Raw genomic sequence first — 21,148 nt, 5'->3', positions numbered from 1 at the left:
ATACAAGTGACTACACCTCCTTGAACACTACTCATATTTGTCTTTCTTTTTGCACTTTGCTTCTTTTTAAACCACATAGTCCTTATTGACCTCTAGTTACCAACATAGAACCATCTTAAAGTACCTCTCAATTTTCTCAAGACTCCATATTTTTTTAAATATATATATACATATATTTTCTTTTGCTTTTCTTTTGGAGCTTGAGTATCTTCATATAAACAACTCTGAAGTATATGCTTCTATACATAATGTACATCTTCAACATTTTCCAATTAATACCAACACCCCCAACTTAGGCTTTTAGCCTCATGCTTAACATTTAAGGAGGGAAGGATTCAAAAGAGGAAATTATTTCACAAACGGGATAAAGGTTTGTAATGTGGTAGCCAAAAAAAAGGTTAAAAGCTCAAATGAGGTTAACTAGTGATAATATTTATGTAATGGTACGCTCGAAAGGCTAAATAGGTTTTTTCAAAAATCACAAAGAATTCCTAAGGTCATCCCTCCAACCAAACATAATTAGCATTAGCATTGAAAGATCAACCGATCAAGTTCTAGATGATAACAGTAAATACCAAAATTATTTTTAACAAAAATTAACACACATGGCATATGAACTTATCAAGACGAATTAATTTCACTTCTTAATAAGAACAATTAGAGCAATATCATGCCAACTAGTGGGCAAAGAGTCACAAAATGAGCCAAAATTTTATCACAAAAATTATTCTTCCCCATGCAACTTATTTTTTCAATTTACAACCAAATATCGGAGGGGTATTCTTAATTCACACATCACATATAAGAGACTAATTTTATTAGTACCAAACAATCCAAAAGTCTCCACATAACAAAACAAGACTAATTCTCTTAAAAAAGTTGTCACGCCATCCATCATAGGAAAAAGTCACCCGGTTCAACATAAAAATATTCCCTGGAAAAGAAACGTAGCATAAAATAAAACTCATGGAGATTTATTATAAAGTATATTATTACTTAAAGAAATAAAAATAATATAAACTAAAAACTACTAAAGAAAATAAAATAAACACTAAAGGAATAAAGATAAAATAACTAAAAACTACTAAAGAAAATAAAATAACAAAAGCGACTAATACTAAAGGAACAAAAGAAAAAAAACATAAACTAAAAACTACTAAAGAAAATAAATAAATTAATAAAAATAAAATAGAATAACAAAAGCGAATAATCCGCAAATACATCACCAGTCACAAACTACGTCTGACAAAGGCACATGATAAAAAATAGTAACACAAGGCTTGCAAGGGCACACAATATTCATACAAAAGTATAAGCCCAGTAAAGGCACAAGTTAGGCATCAATGTACAAATAAAGTATATTCTCTAAAGTCATCCCCAACTAAAAGTACTGCATTGCCTTCACTGCACAATATCAGAATAAAATAAGAGTAGTTTGAGGATCTCCCTGAGGTCTACATCAGACTAGCAGACTGCGGGAAAAGGCTCATCACTGCTGTGTAGAGCTCTTGGCCTCATCATCATCTGTATCATTAATATCAACATCAGCATCATTCTACAAGAAGGAATACTTTTCACTATCATCTTTCTTCCCGACCGGTATCTTCTTGTTTGGCTACCCCCATTTGAAGATGGCCTTAATGCCTCTCCATATATTTACCATGAACGTGCCCTTCTTCTTGTTTTTTTCTCTCTCCTTCTGGAATTCTGCCTGGAGATCAACATAAGCCTTGACCATATTGCCATATTCTTCCTCGAGCCTCTTAACAGAACCTGCTAACTTTTCATGAGACTCTACCTATTTTTCTGGGCCTCTAGGTATGTCTTCATCTCTTCTTTGGTATAGTACTCAAGCATAGACTAGTAGTGAGAGGGTCCACTTGGGAGCTGTGACACTAAGTCACGTATGGAGACAAGCTGGGAGTTTAGCATCCCAAATGGTCCCTCGGGCAGTGTCGTCTATGAGGACTATGGTCCGGCAACTGTGGTGATCTTCTTCTTCTTGCTTTTCACTGCACTACCCTCACCGGTCACTCAATGGATAAAAGGGTTTGTAAGCCGATAACCAACGATCGGTGCTACGCATATCAATATCTGTCCACCGGCACAACTCTCTAATCAATAAAGGGAACATCAAGCCTGCACTGTCTTGTAGCAAGTACTCTTTCAGCTCCAGGATGATATAATAACCAACATTCACATGAATGTCGTCAAGTATGCATGCTATAATCAGGGCCCTTCCATATGAAACATCAGAGACATCGCCACAAGGTGAAACTCTATTATAGATGATGTAGAGCCATATCTTAGCCTCAACTGTGAAGTCAATGGATTTTAAACCCTTTCTCTTGTTGGCCCACATCGCTTGCCTATCTGAGGGATAAAGGTTAGAAGCTAGCCACTCTTCATTTGAGCAATGATCTTATTCTCGCACCGGCTCAAGTGGATGATTCGAAAGCTCATAAATATCATTGATCTGCTCAGGTTCAAATCTCACTATTTTGCCCTTATGGTGAGTTATGGATAGTTGAAGTTTGTACGCTTCAGGTTGGCATAAAACTCACAAACTCATTCCTTATTGGCATCACATGGAGTAGGCATGAAACAACTCCAATCAGTAGTCTGTAGACGGCCATAGAAATCTGGAAGTAGCTCGACCAATCTATTCCCGGAGATCCCCATTTGAAGTATAACCTTCTTTGTAAGAAGGTTATCATAGTATCAGTGGTGACAATTAGCAGACATGAAGCAGTCAATGTCAAATTGTTCCTCCACAACCTCTTCCTCAATTTCATGATCAATTGCCGTATTTTCATGTCTAGGTCCATTTTTGAAGCTCAAAGTACCTAAAAAAAATCAAAACTAAGTTATTCGGGGTATTAGAATCAAGTCAAGCAATTCAAAACAATGCAATTAGGCAAAAGAATCAAGCCAAACGGCCTCAACAAGCCATATGTGCAAAGCTACTGCCATGCTGAAAATCTTCCCACTTATCGCACCTGCGGAAACAGCATCGCAGGTGCGGTTTCGCTTCTGCAAACTTTCACTTCTGAACAAAATTCGCACCTGCGTAATTTCATCGCATGTCTGGTTCCACATCTATGGTAAATTCCCGCTTCTTCGATTTTCCAAATTTCAGCCAAATTCCGCACCTGCGGAATAGTCAACGCAGGTACGAGCCCGCATCTCCGGCATTTTCTTCACATAAGTGATGTTCACCAGATTTTCAAGGGCTGAGAAACTTCCGACTCTTTTCAGTTCAAATCATTTTTTGGCACAAAATTTATACTCAAGAATTCTAAACTTGTGCACTAGATGATTATACGACTTGATTAAACCTGATTTTAAGGTACTTAACATCTAAAATTTTCTCGGACAAATTATCAAACACTTAACGTGAGAATTCTATGCTTCTTTAAACTAATTGGGTACTTAGACTTCCCTAGTTTTTGTTGTTCAACACAAAACACAAACAACTCGTAACTACACTCAACCAAGTTTACTCACTCCTAGAACTAACATTGATTAAGGAAGGGAAAAAAGATTGTGGGAATTCGGCCATGGAGAAGTGTTAGAATAAAATGAGAGAAGAAGAAAATAGAAGTAGAGGAGAAAGAGAGGAAGATGTTACCTGAGTTGCCAGTGTGCACACAGTGGGTTGCGATCAATAGTTGTGTGAGAGATGAGAGGATCCGAGAAAGGGATTTGAAAGTGCAAGAGAAAGAGTTTTACCTGCTAAAAAAGGGTCTAATTCATTAAAGATACCCAACAGGCCGCATCTACGGACTTTTGAGTGCTTCTGCGAAGCTACTTCTGCGGTCAAAAGATCGTTTCTGCGCAAAACGCGCATCTGCGTCCCATTTTACACTTATGCATTTCCGCATCTGCGTTCCTTTTTTCGCAGGTGCGGCTGCACCAAAAATCAGAAAGAAAACTGGGCAGCCACTCTTTTGGCTTGAGTCCAACACCTCAACCTGCCCAATCAACTTCAAAAAATCTGAAACTTTGCAGATTAGTCAACAATTCTATAATAAACTATTCTAAAAAAGAAAATTTCAAAAATGACTAAAATATTTGAAAACGATGGGTTGTCGTCTACCTAGCTCCACATTTAATATTGTGGCACGACACTTACCAACTTCGACACTTTTCTCGCCACTTGGAGGATATGAATTGGAAACCTAACTTGGACTCAAGTTTGTGGCCATGAGCGGCGAGGGAGTGGTAAGTAGATGAGCAAGCCAAATGCTATTTGCTTCATTTTGTATTTCTTGGCTTTCATGTGAGGAATGTCATTTTGCCTTCTTGCACCTTAAAATTGTAAAATGTATGGCCATTGCCTTTCCTCTTTGCAATCCCTCATTGACTCGTGTAGTTTAATTCCCATATCACTACGCAACTCCAATATTGAGAAATGCTTGAAATGTGACATCAAGCCTCCAAATTGCAATTCTTTCCGGATTTTGATATCTTCTTTTTCCCCCGAACTGGAGTCAACTTCAACCATATTTTTAATTACACCGGTTGACTCAAATTATATATTTTTCTCGGCATCACCAACAAACATGAGTCAGTTGGTGGATGTTCAATTCTTGATTCTTCAAAATGAAGCTCACTTTTTTCCTCGAAGTTGGACCCTTCTTAACCCCTTTCCATACTCTCAAGTTGGTGAACATTATGAGCCTCAACCAATGATTTCATTTGATCTTTCAAAGTGCGGATAGTCTCATCATTCCGATTTAATACTTGTTTCATGTCTCTGAGTGCCAAGTTTTGCTTCTCCTCATTTTCAAGAATGACCTCCAACATAAGCATTAATCTCTCATTTTGAGCATTTGAGAGTTTTTCTTGATTTGGATCAAGTACCAAAGAAGGATTTTCGGGTTCAATCTCTAAGGAAGGTTCTTGGCTATCATTCACTTCCAAGGCTTTATGTACCTCTAAAGCTTCAAGCATTTTTCCCATTTGTGAGTTCAACCTTTCAAGCGCCAAATCATTTTGGAGACTGTGCTCCTCCAAGGATTTTTGCTCTTTGTTTCCTCCTTCAAGTAAGAATTCCATCATGAGCTTGAACTCTCCATTTTGACCATGCTCAATTTCTTCCACTTCCATATCCCTATACTTGTCATCACAAAGTAGAATCATCATCGCGAGGGTTCGAGAAAGGGAAGGAAAATAAGCACAATTAGCCCAAAGGCCATTTTGACCACCACACCTATCACATGTACTCCACTCACGGGTTTGAGATTGTGCGCATAATACCCCCCGGGAGAATTTAAATAATTTTGCCATGAGTGTGATCCTCCACAATAAGGACAAGGGTCATCAAAGTATGAACAACTACCATCCATCCAATTTTCATTATGCAATGCTATTTTTAAAAACTAAGAAAATACACAAGTAAAATAAACAAGAAAACAAACAAGAAACTAAATAAAGATAAAGAAAAATAATTACACAAATATTCACAAGTTTGGACCAAAGCACTTACTTCTCAAACAACCTAAATGCGCCAAATTATTCCCCAGCAACGGCACCAATTTTGATGGCATCCGATTCCACTACTAAAAGGTAAATGGACACGGTCGCATGCAATATAATATACCCAACTATGAATCGGGGTCGAATACCACAAAAAACAATATGTAGGCGATTAGGCAATGTAAGAAAAAAAATCATTTATTATGCTAAGCCAAATACTTAAAAGGGTTTTGGAAAAATATTTATGTCGAAATGCGAAAATTACAAACTAACCTAGAAAGCAAGTAAAATGATCAATAGCTACAAGCATGGATGCAACGGGAATTACACTCAAGTAACAACCCAATATATTTAACGATTTTACAAATATGAGCGAGTTTATGTTAATTAGCCTCGGATATTAATTCTTTATTAGCTTCTTCTAAAGACTAACAAGACTTTCTAATTAAATTAGAGATTAAGAGAACCCAATGTGGCTACAAGTAGTTCAATCCTATCCCTAGGTAGAATATATAAAATGAGGGTTAACGCCTCAAGTTTTTGTTAATTAATCTTTTCCAACCCCAAATTACCCCTTCCAAGATTAATTTAAAGTTAATGGGCAAGTCCTAGGGTTAGATATTCTCTTTGGAAACATTAAAGAACAAGAATAATTAAAGAAATAATTAACTCACTTCATAATTAATAAAAATCATTCAATACATAAGCACAACACGATATTTAATCCAAACTTTAAATATGGATATTCCCATAAACAAGATTCAAATATTGGAATAAATGCACCACACTTAGATATTCAATACAAAGTAAGAAAATAAAGAAATGAGTAAAAATGGGTAAGAAAATCTCAACCAAAAGTTTCAAATCTTCAAGTCCCAAGTATGTGTGCAAGAACCCTAGCTCCAAAGCTTGTTTCTCTTGGTCAAGAGACTGAAAATTATCCAAAGATGTGTTTATAATAAGCTAGGTCGTGTATATGTGGGTTTGGGATAGAGAAAATGTGAATTGGAAATTCTGCCTAGGTCTGAAGCCCATTGACCGCACCTGCGGAAGGATCATTGCAAGTGCGGTTCCGTAGATGTGGAATTTCTCTCGCAGGTGCGAGACTTGTGGAAAATTGACTACTCTGTAGAAGCGGAAATGTTGCCGCAGAAGCGCGTCCGTAGATGTAGACTTCCAGCGCAGAAGCAGATTTACAATCGCAGTTGCGATTTCAGTGAACTTTCTCCTTTTTCGTAGATGCGGCCTAATTCTCGCAGGATTGTTCCGTAGATGCGATTTCACTGAAGCACTTTTACACTTCTTCAACTCTTTTTTGCTCAATTCCACTTCAATTGAATTCAATTATCTTCATGACCACTTTCACCTGAAAATCTAGCAATACACACAATAAATAACCTTATATTATAATTAAAGGATATATAAACTAAATAAAAAGGACTAATATAAATGGTAAAATCACCACTAATTAGTGACTCTAGGGGGATGGATCCTTATCCACACGATGCACGGACAAGTCACGTGCTATAGTATAACAACCGCACAGACTACTCACATGCTTTCAACCCAATCCATATCACACAGAAAGCATATACAAGAATACATGTACACGAAAAATGGCTATCAAATTACATACTCATGAACTAATATAAGTGACATGCTAAGGTGTATGCACGCGCGAAGTGTACTGCGATAGATCAAATTAGGCGATTACGCCACAAAATAGCAGTTTTCGTCGTTTGAACAGGAGATTAACCTACATGTAACCTCTAACATGATTCAATTAGATCACAAAGGGAAACAAATATAAGAAGCGTGATAGAAAGACACTTAATTCATGGCATAGATTAGTCTAAGCACTACCCCGAGCATGGATTAAACTCCGGTGCATGCACATGGGCTCAGCCCCTCGCATGTGCGCCACCCACAGAACGTAGCCAATACTAATAACTCAGTAAACTAGTGCCTCAACCAAATTTAGGTAAGATACTTACCTCAAGCAAGCCAAGTCAATACTCTAAAAATCTCTTACCATGAATTGACCCCCGAACAACTTGAAGCTAGCCAAAAACAACTCAATAACATTAAATAATACCATAGGAAACAACCCCAAATAATAAAACTTAGATCTTTAAACAATTGCACAAAGTCAACCAAAAGATCAACCCGTTCTTGCACCCCTAAACCCGACATAAGTCATAAATTCGAAACTCCCATTCGAATATGAGTCCAATCAAACAAGTTTCATCCAATTTCGACTCTGAATCGGGGTTCATATTTCTATTTTTTATTTTAGAATCTTTTTGCCAAAACCCCTAATTTTTCTCACTTAGATTCACCAATCAAATTCCAATATCAAGGATGAATCATGAATAATAATCAAATCCTAGTCGAAAATACTTACACAATTTCAAGTCGTGGAAATAACCTATGCATTTGCCCAAATCCGAGCTTCCAATCACAAAATATGATAAATGAAACTAAACCCCCCCTCAAGATATATTCTGCCCAACACTTTCGCTTCTGTGACACTGCATCTGCAGAAAAACCATCGCAAATGCGGAATTCACTTAACCCCCTTCCATCTGCTTCAGCGAGCTACACATTGCTTTTGCGGATCCCCTTCTACGGAATAAGCTTCGCACCTGCACCAGAGCATCTGCACTCAAATAACTGCATCTGCAGACTGTGCCTTTCCCAGCTAATCTTTGCATCTCTAGCCCCAGGTTCGCTTCTGCGAACTCACACCTAAAAACCTCGTAGGTGCAAAAGTACCGGAACAGGACTGCCAAACAAGATAGAAATGATTCGAAACTCATTCAAAACACACCCGAAACCACCGGGACCCTGTCGAACCATGTTTATTCAACTCGTAATGATCTCAAATTTTGTACACAAGTTCCAAATGACATAACAAACTTATTCCAACTCCATGAACAATAATTTGAATTTGATAACATGAAAGTTAATCCCCGGTCAGACCTACGAACCTTGCAAACCTTCAAGTTTCCAACTTTCACCGATTCAAACCAAAATAACCTAGGAACCTCCGAATCCAAATTTGGACATACGCCTAGGTCCAAAATCACCATATGAACCTATTGGAACTATCAAAATACCATTCCGATATCATCTACATAAAAGTCAAACCTTGGTCAGCTCTTGCAATTTAAGCTTTCAACCATGGATTTAAGTGTTCCAATTAACTCCAAAAACCTTCTCGAACCCATACCAACCATCCACTCAATCACATAGTACCAAATACACATACGAGAAGCATCAAATAGGGGAATGGGGCTAACGACCGGCCGGATCGTTACATATTTGCTCCTATATTTTCTCTAAGACTTGTAATAATTCATTAGAAAATATTCTGGAAGACTTGCTCCAATATTTTCTCCAAGAGCTAGAATAATTCGGTTAACCCATCAACAACAACAAACCCAGTATAATCCCACAAGTAAGGTCTGGGGAGGGTAGTGTGTACGCATACCTTACCCCTATCTTTAAGAAGGTAAAGAGGCTATTTCCGGTAGACCCTCGGCTTAAGAAAGGTAAAAGGAAGGGAAACCACAAGCACACCAATTAGAAAGTTGAAGCAAAAATAGAAAACTAATCCTAGGTACTACAATCAGAAAGCCGAAAGCAATAACAAGTAATAAAAGAAGTCAAGGAATACGAAAATACACATATAACACTAAGTCATGTACAAAAGATACAGTTACAGAAAAGGACAACGCTCGGCTACCTATCCTAACCCTTTACCTTTATTCTCAATCTCCACATCTTCCTATCCATGGTCATGTCCTAGAGCAATGCCATATCTTGCCTAATCACCTCTCCCCAATACTTCTTCGTTTTGCCTCTACCTATCTTTAAGACCTCCAAGGCCAACCTGTCACACCTCCTCGCCGGTGCATCTGTGCCTCTCCTCTTCACATGCTCGAACAATCTAAGTCTCGCCTTCCCCGTGTCGTCCTCCACAGGGGCCATGCCTACCTAGTCCTAAATAACTTCATTTCTAATTCTATCTAACCTGATATACCCACACATCCATCTCAACATCCTTATTTCAGCCACCTTCATCTTTTGGACATGGGAGTTCTTAACTGGCCAACACTCTGCTCCATACAACATAGTCGGTCTGACCACCACTCTATATAATATACATTTAAGTTTTGGTAGTACATTCTTATCACATAAAATATCATAAGCGAGCATCCATTTTACCCACTCTGCCCTAATACGATGTGTAAAATCCTCGTCGATCTCTCCATTCCCTTGTATAACTGACCCAAGGTATTTAAAACTTTCTCTCCTAGGGATGACTTGAGAATCAAGCCTCACGTCTTCATCCACTACCTGAGTCGCACCACTGAACTTGAACTCCAAGTATTCTATCTTTGTGCTGCTTAACTTGAAACATTTAGACTCCAGGGTCTGCCTTTAAACCTCTATCCTATCGTTAACACTGCCTCACATCTCGTCAATTAGAACAATGTCATCTGTAAATAACATGCTCTGCGACACCTCCCCTCGGTTAATCCATATAAGGAAAACAAATCCTAAGAGGATAATTTCTTAAATGATCTCCTTCATACGCCCTTTCTTTCTATGCAAGTATTCCCATAAATTGAAGTCTTTGTTCGTAAGGCCTATGCGTTCCAGTATAACACTTGTGGACAATAAAAACAAATCCTCCATAGAATTCTACTTGCATTGGAAATTTGCCTGCAGCTCCTAATCAATATACTCCAAGAGACCTAGTTCGTTATATACTTGATACATCTACAATCCTGTTTGTTAGTACAACAAATATCATTAAGGGACCTGTTTCTTTGACAAAAAAATGTTAATCTTCAAAATTTATTTAAGCTCAACTCAACGAATTTTCCTTTTTTATGATGACAAACCTATGTGCAACTCCAACATAAGAACCAATTTGACTTTCAATATTTTTCTGTACTTACATAAGTCTAGGGACTCTCCTTCCATTCATTACTGCCTTTTAGATGGCTAGACATAAGAACTATATTAAAACACAAACTTTCCTAGAAATATGTCGAACATAGTTGATATTTGGCATATTTCGATATGTGTTGATGTTACTTTGCCCATGCTTTAACCACTTTTTGATGTTATTTAATCTTTAAAACACCCAACATGGTGTAATTATTGGTTTGATGACTAATTAAGTTATGTGTGACGATTTAAGGTGTTCGGAGTGCAAAATATGAAGAAAAGGTGGTTTAGCTAGAGGAAGAAGGGTTGGATGCGTCGCATCCAACCTAGGAAAACATCATCATGCATGCAACCTTAGCAGTGAAGTTGGGCCATCGCGTCTGCCATCGCGTGCGAAACTGGGAAGTAGAAGTGAAGCTGGATGCGTCGCATCCACCATCGCACTATTCCTTAAATATATCCTACCCGTCCCTTAGCCCACATTACAACCATGAAAAAGTCCTAATTGATTTTAGATCGAGCGAGCTTACATTAGTAGAGATTTACATTAAGGGCAAGCCTATGGTACCAATTACATGCATGTGACTTCTTTTGTGAGAGTGAGCGATTTTCTTTGTGAGCATGAATGTGTGGATTGATTTTACTCTCTCTGCTTTTGTTGTGAGGGCACATGGTTTCACGAGGGATAGGTAACGTTATTAGACTTCTCTATGATGTTGGTTGTTCAAGCCATGAGTGCATTGTGACATTGAGTCGGTTTTTGAGGTTAGGATTGTTATGAGCATGTTGTCTTTGTTCGAATATGTTTAAAGAAGGGCCTAAGAAAAGGGAAGTGTGTTGATGCATAGTCTAGAGCCTAATTGTAGCAAATAACCATGGTCATAGATGTAGTGTGCTTTGAATGATCAGAGCTTAATTTTGTTTCGTCTACTATAGGATGGTTTGTTCGAGGACGAACAAAGGTTTAAGTGTGGGGTAGTGATGTTTGGCATATTTCGATATGTGTTGATGTTACTTTGCCCATGCTTTAATCACTTTTTGATGTTATTTAATCTTTAAAACACCCAACATGGTGTAATTATTGGTTTGATGACTAATTAAGTTATGTGTGACGATTTAAGGTGTTCGGAGTGCAAAATATGAAGAAAAGGTGGTTTAGCTAGAGGAAGAAGGGTTGGATGCGTCGCATCCAACCTAGGAAAACATCATCATGCATGCAACCTTAGCAGTGAAGTTGGGCCATCGCGTCTGCCATCGCGTGCGAAACTGGGAAGTAGAAGTGAAGCTGGATGCGTCGCGTCCACCATCGCATGCAAGCTGAGAAATAGAGGACAAGGTGGATGCGTCGCATCCACCTTCGCAGGCAAAAAAAATTGAAATGGAGGACAAGGTGGATGCGTCGCATCCACCTTAGCATCACTCCCTGAAGCCGATTTGGACTAGGAATAGGAGAGCTTTGGCCCACGACTTTTGTACGCAATATATAAGCCAAAAACGCCTCCTTTAGGTTATCTAACATATTGGGAAGAGGGAAAAAGCCAGGAAAAAGCTGTGGAGGCCGGAATTCATCAAGTTTCTTCTTTCTCCCACCAAACTTAGTAATTTTTATGTTTCTTTATATGATTTGTTGTTTGGCTACCATGTCTATGTGGAGCTAAACTTCACGTTCTAGGGTTGTGGTTCTTTCATGACTATTGTTATTCGGATATTGATTTTGACTTCTTGATTTATCATATTAGTTTATTTATTCAATCTTGCACTTAATTATTTAATTGATTGATCACCAATTGAATATTATCTACGAATCTAGAATTGCACTCGAAAGTGGGAATTCTATATTGCATATAGGATTGAGTAGGGCAAGTTCTTGAACTCGGGCATCGGGGAACGGATTCGTAGTTAGGATAGACATATACCTAATTGCCTTGCTTGGTTGATTTACAGGAATTATAAATGCGTTCTTGTTGATTCTAACTCCATAGACATATAGGCGTTAGGTTAGCTTGAATAGGCGAGTAAGAACTCGACAGATTCTTATGAGCATTAACCCTGTCAACCAATAAGCTAGATAAATTAGTCGGTCAATTCAATTGAAGAATACAATAGGATTGTTAGATAGCCCATAACCCTAGATCGTTTTCATTACATTGAGATCCTTAAAATCTGCTCTTTCTCTGTTCAAAGTCTATTATTTATATTTTTCTTATTTAATTAGTTAGAATAAAATATTTTTAGATTTAATTCTTGTTTAGATAATTAAGATAGGCTAATTTAGTTAATAGTTAATCATAAGTCCTCGTGGGTTCGACATCCGACTTTGAGTCACTTTATTACTTGACGACCGCGTATACTTGCGTGAGTGTGTTTGGTCGCAACAAGTTTTTGGCGCCATTGCCGGGGACTTAGAAATTAGCTACGTGACTAAGTTAAGCTTTTATTAGATATTTGTTTTCAAGTTTTAATTTTCAGTTTGCCTAGTTTGTGTCAACGCAGGGTTTACTCTCGAATGCAGAGGAGTAGAAGTGCAAACAACCTCATTCCTCTTGATCCAGAAATCGAACGAACATTACATAGAGTGAGAAGGGAACACGAAGCTAGAACGAGAATAGAAAGAGATTTGGACATCGCAATCCAACCACAGCCAATAGATATGGCAGGCAATGAAGAGCGTCCGGTAATCGAAGCCGCAAGGCCCAATCTTGCGAATATGACTCAGGCTATTGTGAAGCCTGATATCACTGGGCATTTTGAACTCAAACAGTACATGGTACAGCTGATTCAGTCCACAGGACAATATGTGGGTCTATCTCATGAGGACCCGCAGAGGCATATTCAGAACTTCTTGGAAATCACGGACACTTACAATTATCCGAACGTCTCCAAGGACTATGTCAGGCTGACACTATTCCCTTTTTCACTGTTGGGGGAAGCTAAAGAATGGTTGCAAAAGGAGCCCGCGAACTCTATCCACACTTGGGATGATCTAGCAAGGAAATTCCTGATCAAGTTTTTCCCAACTAAGAAGACAAAGTCGTTGAGGAGCCAAATTCTTGGGTTCCAACAACGGGATGGCGAGACACTTCGTCAAGCTTGGGAAAGATACAAGAAACTACTCAGAGACTGCCCGCATCATTGTCAAACTGATGAGGTATTGGGTCACACTTTTGTTGATGGGTTAGATGAAGCATCAAAGATGAATCTTGACTCAGCTTGTGGGGGTAGTTGCATGGCAAGACCGTATAGTGAAATACAACTCCTGCTAAATAATTTCACTGCTAATGACCATAATTGGCAAGGAGAGGGGGATTCACGAAGGGTAATTAAACAGAAGGCCGCCGGTTTGATTGAGCTTGATGACTTTTCCGCCATGAGAGCCGATATAGCAAAATTGGCAAATCAGATGAATAGAATGACAACACAACAAATGCAACATGTACAGCAGATGTCTATTTGTTGCGAACTATGCGGAGACAGTCATATGATTGACATGTGCCCCACGAATCCTGAATCTATATACTATGTGGGACAACAAAACAGAGGTCCTATGAATCAACATGCGCAATATGGGAACACTTACAACCCAAACTGGAGGAATCATCCTAACTTCTCATGGGGCGGAAGTCAACAGAATCAGTATAGGCCTCAAGGGAATTTTACTCAACCTCAGAAGCCACCCCAACAAATGGAAGAAAGTACGAATGACTTGCTGAAAAAGTTGTTACTAGACAATCAACAGCTCAGGACCGATTTCAGAAATCTTGAGAGGCAAATGGGGCAGTTAGCAGCAAACCAAAATACTAGACCTACAGGCTCACTTCCCAGTGATACAGAGAAGAACCCTCAAATTAATGCAGTTACACTTAGAAACGGGAGGGAACTAGAGGAAGCGCCAAGGAAGATAAAAGAAAAACCTATACCTGGGGGGAGTTGACACCTAAGGCAACACAAGAGTCAAAGGAAGATGATGCAAGTTCAGAGCGAATGGAGGTTACAAGGCCACCACCACCTTTCCCCCAAAGATTGCAGAAAAGGAATGACGATCGCATGTTCAACAAATTTCTCTCCATGTTGAGTCAGGTTCAATTAAATATTCCATTAGTGGATGTACTTCGTGAAATTCCAAAGTACGCTAAGTACATAAAAGACATAGTGGCTCATAAGAGGAAATTGACTGAGTTCGAGACGGTTGCACTTACTGAGGAGTGCACATCAAGGGTCCAAAACAAGCTTCCCCAAAAGCTTAAGGACCCTGGCAGCTTCACTATTCCAGTACAAATCGGTAATATTAACGTGGGACGTGCTCTGTGTGATTTGGGTGCAAGCATAAATCTGATGCCGTTATCCTTGTTTAAGCAATTAGGTCTGGGAGCTCCGAGACCAACCACCGTGATGTTGCAATTAGCTGATAGGTCCATAGCCTACCCTGAAGGAGTGATTGAAGATGTGCTGCTGCAAATTGGAAAATTCATCTTCCCAGCTGACTTCATTATTCTAGACTTCGAGGCTGATGAACAAGTTCCAATCATATTGGGACGACCTCTCTTGGCTACTGGCGATGCAATAATTAAAGTGAGAGAAGGGAAAATGATTATGAGAGTGGACAACGAGGAGGCAGTCTTCAATGTCTACAAAGCAATCCAACTCCCCCGCCACTATGAGGAGCTCTCTATGATATCTGTGGTGGAGGTGGATGAGAAACTTCTTAACACGAGTGTATATCTAGGCGACTGTTTAGAAAAAGCAATCATGCTGTTTGATAGCTTGGAGATGGATGATGAGGTTGAGGAGATGAAGGGAATCCTAGATACATCATGTGGTTACATGCAAGGAATAATCCCGTTTGAGCCCCTGAATAGGCCAAGTGGCCCCCCACCAAAGCCGTCAATTGAAAAAGCTCCAAATTTGGAACTTAAACCCCTACCCCTCACCTTCAATATGCTTATTTGGGAAGTTCTGACACTTTACCTGTTATTATTTCTGCTCACTTGTCTAAATTACAGGAAGAAAAGCTATTAAGGGTGCTACGTGAGCACAAGCGAGCAATTGGGTGGACAATGTCTGACATTAAAGGCATTAGTCCAGCTTTCTGCATGCACAAAATCCTCATGGAGGACGGACACAAGCCAAGTGTAGAACACCAACGCCGACTAAATCCAATCATGAAAGAAGTGGTAAGGAAAGAAGTGATTAAGTGGCTTGATGCAGGTATTGTATTTCCAATCTCTGATAGTAAATGGGTAAGCCCCGTTCAATGTGTGCCGAAGAAAGGGGGATAACCGTAGTAGTTAATGAAAATAATGACTTAATTCCTACAAGAACTGTAACTGGATGGAGAATTTGCATAGATTACAGAAAACTAAACAATGCCACCCGGAAAGACCACTTTCCCCTGCCTTTTATTGACCAAATGCTTGATAGATTAGCTGGCCAGGAATACTACTATTTCCTGGACGGTTATTCGGGGTATAATCAGATTGCTATAGCCCCAGAAGACCAAGAGAAAACTACATTTACATGTCCTTATGGCACGTATGCGTTCAAGAGAATGCCCTTCGGTCTTTGTAATGCACCTGCGACTTTTCAAAGGTGTATGATGGCTATTTTCACTGACATGGTTGAAAGATATGTAGAAGTATTCATGGACGATTTTTCTGTGTTTGGATGTTCTTTTGATAGTTGTTTGATGAACCTTGATAAAGTGCTAGCTAGGTGTGAAGAGACGAACTTGGTGCTAAACTGGGAAAAGTGCCATTTCATGGTACGTGAAGGTATAGTTTTGGGGCACAAGGTTTCAAAAGATGGTCTACAGGTGGATAAAGCAAAGGTGGAGACGATCGAAAAATTGCCCCCGCCGACATCCATCAAAGGCATTCGCAGTTTCTTGGGTCATGCAGGTTTTTATCGTCGTTTCATTAAAGATTTTTCGAAAATTTCTTCCCCTCTGTGCAGGCTTCTAGAGAAAGACGTTACCTTCAAGTTTGATAATGCATGTCTGAAAGCATTTGAGGAGCTGAAGGGAAGATTGGTGACTGCACCAATTATCATTGGCCCCGATTGGGCACAACCATTTGAGTTGATGTGCGATGCAAGTGACATAGCAATTGGAGCGGTGTTAGGGCAAAGGAGGGATAAAATCTTTCACTCCATTTATTATGCAAGCAAAACTATGAATCCAGCTCAGATGAATTATACAGTGACTGAAAAGGAGTTGCTTGCAGTGGTGTGGGCGTTTGACAAGTTCAGATCCTATCTAGTGGGAACCAAAGTCATCGTCTACACAGATCATTCAGCTATCAGATACCTATTTGAAAAGAAAGACGCCAAGCCGAGGCTGATTCGTTGGGTCCTCCTCTTGCAAGAATTTGACTTAGAGATCCGAGATCGAAAAGGGACAGAAAATCAAGTGGCCGATCATTTGTCCAGATTAGAGAGCCGGAACCATGTAGCTGAAGGAGGGTCAATTAAAGAAATATTTCCGGATGAGCAAATATTGGCAATCACCTCAGGTGAAGCCCCATGGTATGCAGATTATGTGAATTTTATCGCAAGTGGGGTGACGCCACTAGAATGGACAGCTGACAATAGAAGAAGATTCCTACATGATGTAAGGTTCTACGTGTGGGATGAGCCATTCCTATATAGGCAGTGTGCAGATCAGTTGGTGAGAAGGTGTGTTCCTGAGGAAGAGATGAAGGCTATACTACATGACTGCCATGCGTCACCATATGGAGGTCATCACGGCGGGGATAGAACCGCCCAAAAAGTGCTACAATCAGGTTTTTATTGGCCAAAATTGTTTAAGGATGCACATGCCTTCGTTAAAAATTGTGATAGATGCCAAAGAACTGGAACTATCACGAGGAAGCACGAGATGCCCTTGCAAAATATACTGGCGGTAGAACTTTTTGATGTTTGGGGGATTGATTTTATGGGACCATTCCCATATTCTAACGGACACAGATACATCTTGGTGGCGGTCGACTATGTTTCTAAGTGGGTAGAGGCCATAGCTCTTCCTACTAACGACGCAAAAGTTGTGGTAGGCTTTGTAAAGAAGCACATCTTCACACGTTTTGGGACCCCAAGAGTGTTGATAAGCGACGGGGGAACTCACTTTTGTAACAAACTGCTGAATAATATTCTTGCAAAATACGGAGTCAAGCACAAAGTTTCCACTGCCTATCATCCCCAAACGAGTGGTCAAGTAGAAGTTTCCAACAGAGAGGTCAAGCAGATTTTGGAAAAGACAGTAAGTATGAATAGAAAGGACTGGGCCGGGAAGCTGGATGACGCATTATGGGCATATCGCACTGCGTACAAGACCCCAATAGGCACTTCTCCGTACAGGTTAGTTTATGGGAAGGCCTGCCATCTGCCCGTCGAGCTTGAACACAAAGCATATTGGGCAATTAAAAAGCTAAATATGGAGATGGACTTGGCCGGTGAAAAGAGATTGCTACAACTCAACGAGCTTGATGAGTTTCGATTGCATGCGTATGAAAATGCCAAATTGTATAAAGAGAAGACCAAAAGATGGCATGATAAGCATATCCAACATCGTGAGTTTGAACCAGGTCAAGAAATTCTACTGTTTAATTCAAGGCTAAAGCTTTTTCCAGGAAAGCTTAAATCTCGATGGTCGGGTCCGTTTGAAGTGGTTAGTGTGAAACCTCATGGTGCAATAGAATTGTGTGATAAGGGGTCCAATACGACATTCTTGGTAAATGGCCAAAGAGTAAAACACTATTGGGGTGGTGACATTGCACGTCACAAGACCACAATGGATTTAGTGGAGGCATGAAGAACATGTTGCGTCGTACCGCGACGTTAAATCAGGCGCTTCTTGGGAGGCCACCCAAGTTAACTAGTTTTTTTTTATTTTTATTTTAATTTTTTTTCTCCTTTCTTTTCGTAGGACATAGATTTTATTCAAGAAAACGAGGCGGATGCGTCGCGTCCCCCTCAGCAAAAAGAAAAAAAAAAATTTTTTTTTTGACGGGCCAATTGCTCAAGGCAGTGAAGTCTGCCTATCGCGCCCGTATCGCGTCCGAAAATTTTTGAAGGAAGACAAGGGGATGCGTCGCGTCAAAGCTCGCACGCACAGGTAAGTAATATATATTTTAACACATCTTAAGATAACCTATTCGAACAAAAACGTTTCTTGCGACGCATCCACTCGTCTCGTTTTGGCGACGCCTACGAACGCAGAACAGAATTCTCTCATCGAAATTGTAACGCAATAAGCTCAAACGCAACAGGTACGCATCATCCTCTTCGTTCTTCTGTTGGCTTCTCTCCTAATTCGTCTCTCCTCCCTCCTTCAATGGTAGCAACAAGTAGGTTTTGCAATTTCAAGATTTTTAGGGCTGTCGTTCTTGGTAGTTGTAATGGTTGAGAGATGATAAACTATAATTCCCTTCATCTCGTCCAACTTTGGGAGGGTAGTTGCACTGCTCAACTGATAGAATGAACTAGGCACACTTGTTGCATACCACATGTTCGACGAATTGTCCCTGAGAAAAATTTAGGCGTCGGTGAAGTCTGAGTAACCGAGAAACATTGGTGTATGCTTGAGAATAAGTGTGGGGTCGAGTGAGGGGCTATGTGAAATTGAATTTTTGAAGAGAGTTATCACATACTTGCTGAAAGTCATGAGCTACAATTCCATGAAGAGTGAATGGCATGACTTTACGAATAAATTGAAGTCTGCAAGCTGTCGCAATTGCTTTCAAGCTGAACTTCGCTGTTTCATCTGCTAATTGTTGAATTCTTTGCATTGCAGGTACTTAGATTCGTAAAATGACAGCAGCGAGTAAACCATCCAAGCAACAAGACAAAGATGGTAACAAGCAACCGCCCAAAAAGCCTACCGGAAGGGCAGCGGGCGGTCCAAATCCACAGAAAAAGAGGAAGCGGACGGAGAAGGAAATGGAACTGCTGCCTAGGCAGTTAAGTGATGATTCAGAGCAAGAGGAGGAGGAAACATTGGTCCGGAGGACAGTGAAGAAGGGTATTACACCAAGCAAAGGAATAGAGATACGAGAGCCTGTGACATACCAAAGAAAAGCTTCGAGAATGAGTGCTCCAACTGATAAAGGGAAGGAGAAGATTACTACAGAATCTGAATCCGATTCCGATTCGGACAATGACCACCTACAGATCAACATGAGTGATGAAGACGAAGGTGAACCCATAGACCGAGTTGATTGGGAGAAATACTTTGTTAATGAGAAGGCATTCCGAGCCTATAAGAAGATATTGGTTTCAAAGAAGTACATTCCGGAAAAGCCGATAAACATCGGACCACTTAAGACAAAGTACTCAGAGTTTCTCAAGTCAATTCGAGAGGTGCAAAAATGGGGACCCATTCTGAAAGGTCATGGCAAAGCCAACCTCACCATTGTTAGAGAGCTCTACGCCAATTGGCGTCACGCACGGGGAAACATTGTGCGAGTAAGAGGGGTAGATATTAATGTGTCAGCTGAAGCTCTGAATAACTTCTTAAGGGTGCCACACACACTCACTGACAGGTTTGACGCCATATGCAAAACACCAGATTATGCACACATTAAGTCTGTCCTATGCCCTACCAGGAAGGATGCAGAATGGAAGCATGGGAGTATGGAGTACCACTCTATAGCAAAGGAATTCATGAGTGCGTTAGCACGTGTGGCTCTAAATTTCATTTGTAACCGACTGCTGCCATGCCAACATAAAACTGATGTCCCTCGTTATCGCGCACTCGTATTATATGCTTTATTAGAGGGGATACCACTCAACTTCGGAGCCATCATGCATGATCAAATGCAGCGAACCAGGATGAATTACAAGTGGAGGCTGTTCTTTGCTAATACCCTAACGGCTTTTTTAACAGAGAGGGGAGTACTATGGGACAAGGAGAATGACGACATTGAGGCTAAAGCTCCAGGACCATATGATGTCACTCATGTTCTAGAGCCGAACAAGGGAAGGTCTTCTAAGCTCACCGTCCAACAATTATTTGAGCATATGCAAGCAGATATGCAAGAGAACAGGGCTGAGCTGATAGCGACTCGTGTCGAGTTGAGTGCCACCAGGGATGAGTTGAGACAGACTCGTGCGGATCTAAGCCGAGTTCAGACCGAGCAGGCCACGATGATGAAGGAGATATCATTACTCCTCAGAGCTCTGGTTCAATGTGCAGGTACAGACATCTCCCAGCTGATTGCATCATCCACTGCCGGACCATCCACTCCTGTTCCTCCCATAGTCACCGAGGCTCCACTCAACAGGCCTATTGAGGTCGCTGTAACACCTGATACAGAATCAGCACCAGTTGTTGATGATAGGAATGCTATGGATGCAGATGCTCCTCCACAGACTGCGGATGAGCCCTCCACCTTGACTTAAGGGAGTCCTTCTCACCCTACTTTACCTTGTTTGTGTGCGTTGGGGACAACGCACAGTCCTAAGTGTGGGGTGGGGGTGATTTATGTTTGATGTATGGATGAATGTACTAATATATTCACTGGATTAATGGCATAAAATAGCAGTAAATTCATCTATATGGAGTAACTATCAGTTTATCTATCAGTTTATCATTATGAAAAAAAAAATAAAAAATATATATATATATATTTAAAATATGTCTTTTAGCTTTCTTTAGGTAGTAATAATCCCCTGTGGTTTTTCTTTGTGCATCGGTTCTTTTCCATGGGATGTAGTT

The sequence above is a fragment of the Nicotiana tabacum genome, chromosome 19, assembly GCF_000715075.1.
Source record: "Nicotiana tabacum cultivar K326 chromosome 19, ASM71507v2, whole genome shotgun sequence".
Lineage (NCBI taxonomy): Eukaryota > Viridiplantae > Streptophyta > Magnoliopsida > Solanales > Solanaceae > Nicotiana > Nicotiana tabacum.
This window is presented reverse-complemented; position numbering follows the sequence as displayed.